Genomic DNA, 6,000 nt, shown 5'->3' with positions numbered 1-6,000 from the left:
ATCTACTTACAGATCTACTTACAGATCTACTTACATATCTACTTACAGATCTACTTACAGACTTACATCTACTTACAGATCTACTTACATATCTACTTACAGATCTACTTACAGATCTACTTACAGATCTACTTACAGACTTACAGATCTACTTACAGATACTTACAGATCTACTTACAGATCTACTTACAGATCTACTTACAGATCTACTTACAGATCTACTTACAGATCTACTTACATATCTACTTACATATCTACTTACAGATCTACTTACAGATCTACTTACAGATCTACTTACAGATCTACTTCCAGATCTACTTACAGATCTACTTACAGATCTACTTACAGATCTACTTACAGATCTACTTACAGATCTACTTACAGATCTACTTACAGATCTACTTACAGATCTACTTACAGATCTACTTACAGATCTACTTACAGATCTACTTACAGATCTACTTACAGATCTACTTACAGATCTACTTACAGATCTACTTAGTTCCTGAATTAAGTTTTGAGATGATGCTGCAGGATTTAGAGGTAATTTGTGGTTTAGTACATTACCCTGTGTGACTGCTTATTGCATTGCTCCACACCACCACAAGGGGGAGGTAGAGCACTGACTATGCTCTTGGGTTCTGACAGTGAATGAATGGGCTAATTTGTCGAATGTAGCTGACAGTGAATGAATGGGCTAATGTAGCTGACAGTAAATGAATGGGCTGATGTAGCTGACAGTGAATGAATGGGCTGATGTAGCTGACAGTGAATGAATGGGCTGATGTAGCTGACAGTGAATGAATGGGCTGATGTAGCTGACAGTGAATGAATGGGCTGATGTAGCTGACAGTGAATGAATGGGCGGATGTAGCTGACAGTGAATGAATGGGCTGATGTAGCTGACAGTGAATGAATGGGCTGATGTAGCTGACAGTGAATGAATGGGCTGATGTAGCTGACAGTGAATGAATGGGCTGATGTAGCTGACAGTGAATGAATGGGCTGATGTAGCTGACAGTGAATGAATGGGCTGATGTAGCTGACAGTGAATGAATGGGCTGATGTAGCTGACAGTGAATGAATGGGCTGATGTAGCTGACAGTGAATGAATGGGCTGATGAATGAATGCTGACAGTGAATGAATGGGCTGATGTAGCTGACAGTGAATGAATGGGCTGATGTAGCTGACAGTGAATGAATGGGCTGATGTAGCTGACAGTGAATGAATGGGCTGATGAGTGAATGACAATGAATGAATGGGCTGATGTAATGACAGTGAATGAATGGGCTGATGTAGCTGACAGTGAATGAATGGGCTGATGTAGCTGACAGTGAATGAATGGGCTGATGTAGCTGACAGTGAATGAATGGGCTGATGTAGCTGACAGTGAATGAATGGGCTGATGTAGCTGACAGTGAATGAATGGGCTGATGTAGCTGACTGACAGTGAATGAATGGGCTGATGTAGCTGACAGTGAATGAATGGGCTGATGTAGCTGACAGTGAATGAATGGGCTGATGTAGCTGACAGTGAATGAATGGGCTGATGTAGCTGACAGTGAATGAATGGGCTGATGTAGCTGACAGTGAATGAATGGGCTGATGTAGCTGACAGTGAATGAATGGGCTGATGTAGCTGACAGTGAATGAATGGGCTGATGTAGCTGACAGTGAATGAATGGGCTGATGTAGCTGACAGTGAATGAATGGGCTGATGTAGCTGACAGTGAATGAATGGGCTGATGTAGCTGACAGTGAATGAATGGGCTGATGTAGCTGACAGTGAATGAATGGGCTGATGTAGCTGACAGTGAATGAATGGGCTGATGTAGCTGACAGTGAATGAATGGGCTGATGTAGCTGACAGTGAATGAATGGGCTGATGTAGCTGACAGTGAATGAATGGGCTGCATAAACCAAACAGAAACTGATAATTGTGCACAACTTCAAAACTGTATTTCAATGAACTGAATGATGAGGATGAAGAAGGTGATTGAATTTAGAACAAGGTAAGAATTGCTATTCCTCTGTCCTGCACTTGTTTGTTCAGGAGAACTGTACCTGTGGGAAATGACAAACTGTTGTTCCACTGAGGTTGTGATTCTAAGAGAAACTAAAATGACCTGGTTGTCATGTATTATAGTCTCTAAAAGGAAACATATTACCACCGTCTCTTATTGTCCTTTCATAATGCATCCTGATTTACACAGTTATTATTATTATTAGATATTCTCACAGAACAGATTTGCACTAATGAAAAATGCCCCTTAGATATGAATTCGGAGGGCAGAATGTTATATATTAAAGCATTAGACTAAATCACACATTATATAAGGACATCTGTCGTTCTGAACATTTAGTTGATTTTACTATAAATAATACCATTAACACTTTAAAGATAAATTGGGAAAAACATTTCTTAAAGAATCCAACTTCAATTTGGAATTTCATTCCTCATTATATCATTCCTCTATATCTCCCGTTTTGGTGACTTCAATTTTGTGTTACTTTGTAACTACAACACCGATAAGATTCCTACAACAGTATTCTTAGCGTGCTCGTTAATATATTTAAAAAGGTATTTCATTTGGAACAATAAGGATATTTTGTATAGAAACAAGTCTTTATTTTTGAAGAACTGGTTTAATAATCATATCCTGCTGGTAAGTCAACTTTTTAATGCAGAAGGATTGTTACTCAATTATGAGGAATTTTTTATCTCGTTACAATATCCCTGTAACACCTAGAGAGTTCTCCATAGTATATGATGCTGTTCCATCTGGAACTCTCATGTTATTTAGAGGTGTAACCAGACCTCACCTTCTTGACCTACCTTCGCTTAATCCAGTTGACTCTCCAATAGGGAAACTGTTTCTCTCCTTGCTCCCTCAGAACAACAGATCTATACCTGCTTTATTTCAAAGGGAGATTGTATCCATTCCTTATGTCACAACTTACTGGAATACATTTGCCAATAATATCTGTTGGAAAAAAGTCTGGTTATTACCATTTAAATACCTTCTTGTTAATTTGATTGCTTTTCTGATTTTCGTGACCAACATGAGCTTTGCATAATGCTATGCTAGGCTATCGATAAACTTACACAAATGCTTGTCTTGCTTTGGCTGTAAAGCATCATTTCAAAATCTGAGATGACAGGGTGATTAACAAAAGGCTACGCTGTGTTTCAATATATTTCACTTGTGATTTCATGAATATGAATAACAACCCCACCACTAGGAGGTGTCCACATGGTCTGATAAACACTCCTAACAACCCCACCACTAGGAGGTGTCCACATGGTCTGATAAACACTCCTAACAACCCCACCACTAGGAGGTGTCCACATGGTCTGATAAACACTCCTAACAACCCCACCACTAGGAGGTGTCCACATGGTCTGATAAACACTCCTAACAACCCCACCACTAGGAGGTGTCCACATGGTCTGATAAACACTCCTAACAACCAGACCACTAGGAGGTGTCCACATGGTCTGATAAACACTCCTAACAACCAGACCACTAGGAGGTGTCCACATGGTCTGATAAACACTCCTAACAACCCCACCACTAGGAGGTGTCCACATGGTCTGATAAAAACACTCCTAACAACCCCACCACTAGGAGGTGTCCACATGGTCTGATAAACACTCCTAACAACCAGACCACTAGGAGGTGTCCACATGGTCTGATAAACACTCCTAACAACCAGACCACTAGGAGGTGTCCACATGGTCTGATAAACACTCCTAACAACCCCACCACTAGGAGGTGTCCACATGGTCTGATAAACACTCCTAACAACCAGACCACTAGGAGGTGTCCACATGGTCTGATAAACACTCCTAACAACCAGACCACTAGGAGGTGTCCACATGGTCTGATAAACACTCCTAACAACCCCACCACTAGGAGGTGTCCACATGGTCTGATAAACACTCCTAACAACCAGACCACTAGGAGGTGTCCACATGGTCTGATAAACACTCCTAACAACCAGACCACTAGGAGGTGTCCACATGGTCTGATAAACACTCCTAACAACCCCACCACTAGGAGGTGTCCACATGGTCTGATAAACACTCCTAACAACCCCACCACTAGGAGGTGTCCACATGGTCTGATAAACACTCCTAACAACCCCACCACTAGGAGGTGTCCACATGGTCTGATAAACACTCCTAACAACCCCACCACTAGGAGGTGTCCACATGGTCTGATAAACTCTCCTAACTACCCACCACTAGGAGGTGTCCACATGGTCTGATAAACACTCCTAACAACCCCACCACTAGGAGGTGTCCACATGGTCTGATAAACACTCCTAACAACCCCACCACTAGGAGGTGTCCACATGGTCTGATAAACACTCCTAACAACCCCACCACTAGGAGGTGTCCACATGGTTACATACTACTACGACCCTGTACAACAACACCTATCATACTACTATGACTGACCCTGTACAACAACACCTATCATACTACTATGACTGACCCTGTACAACAACACCTATCATACTACTACGACCCTATAAAACAACATCTATCATACTACTATGACTGACCCTGTACAACAACACCTATCATACTACTATGACTGACCCTGTACAACAACACCTATCATACTACTATGACCCTGTAAAACAACACCTATCATACTACTATGACCCTGTAAAACAACACCTATCATACTACTATGACTGACCCTGTACAACAACATCTATCATACTACTATGACTGACCCTGTAAAACAACACCTATCATACTACTATGACCCTGTAAAACAACACCTATCATACTACTATGACCCTGTAAAACAACACCTATCATACTACTATGACTGACCCTGTACAACAACACCTATCATACTACTATGACCCTGTACAACAACACCTATCATACTACTATGACTGACCCTGTACAACAACACCTATCATACTACTATGACCCTGTAAAACAACACCTATCATACTACTATGACCCTGTAAAACAACACCTATCATACTACTATGACTGACCCTGTACAACAACACCTATCATACTACTATGACTGACCCTGTACAACAACACCTATCATACTACTATGACTGACCCTGTACAACAACACATTTCAATGAACCAATCTGATGTCTGTGACAATCAAACACTTTAAAAGCGAACCAACCTAAAGAAAATGAAAGCATTGATTTGTTTTATAACAACAGTTAATTTAACAATGCTGTTTATAAATCTAGTTGACATTCATCCCAGGACACCTTGACTTGCATTACACTCTCACTGCAGAACAACATCCTCATGAAATCACATGACTTCTAGTTAGAGAAGAGGATTCCTGTTAACACGGCCTGCTACAAGCAGGAAACTAGTTATGGACCAACCAGAAATGTGACATGTATGTTTGACAGTTACCCTGAAAGATGCATGTGTGAACTATCTTGTCATCTCTTTGGCTAACCACATTGGAACATTCTAGACTTTAAGGACATGAACTGGCAGAACAGGTTTCAGCAAAGTATGGAGTCATTGTTTTCAGGAAGGTGTAACCATGACGATGGGAGGGACAGGAGGTAGACTAAACTGCAAGGGCAACCACCTGAACTACTGTCCTACAAATACAAACAGCATCTACACAAACAGCCACCTGAACTACTGTCCTACAAAGACAAACAGCCACCTGAACTACTGTCCTACAAAGACAAACAGCATCTACACAAACAGCCACCTGAACTACTGTCCTACAAAGACAAACAGCCACCTGAACTACTGTCCTACAAAGACAAACAGCCACCTGAACTACTGTCCTACAAAGACAAACAGCATCTACACAAACAGCCACCTGAACTACTGTCCTACAAAGACAAACAGCATCTACACAAACAGCCACCTGAACTACTGTCCTACAAAGACAAACAGCCACCTGAACTACTGTCCTACAAAGACAAACAGCATCTACACAAACAGCCACCTGAACTACTGTCCTACAGAGACAAAC

The sequence above is a fragment of the Oncorhynchus tshawytscha genome, unplaced genomic scaffold (genome assembly GCF_018296145.1).
Source record: "Oncorhynchus tshawytscha isolate Ot180627B unplaced genomic scaffold, Otsh_v2.0 Un_contig_4087_pilon_pilon, whole genome shotgun sequence".
In the NCBI taxonomy this organism is placed as follows: Eukaryota; Metazoa; Chordata; class Actinopteri; order Salmoniformes; family Salmonidae; genus Oncorhynchus; species Oncorhynchus tshawytscha.
Note: the sequence above shows the minus strand (reverse complement) of the source record.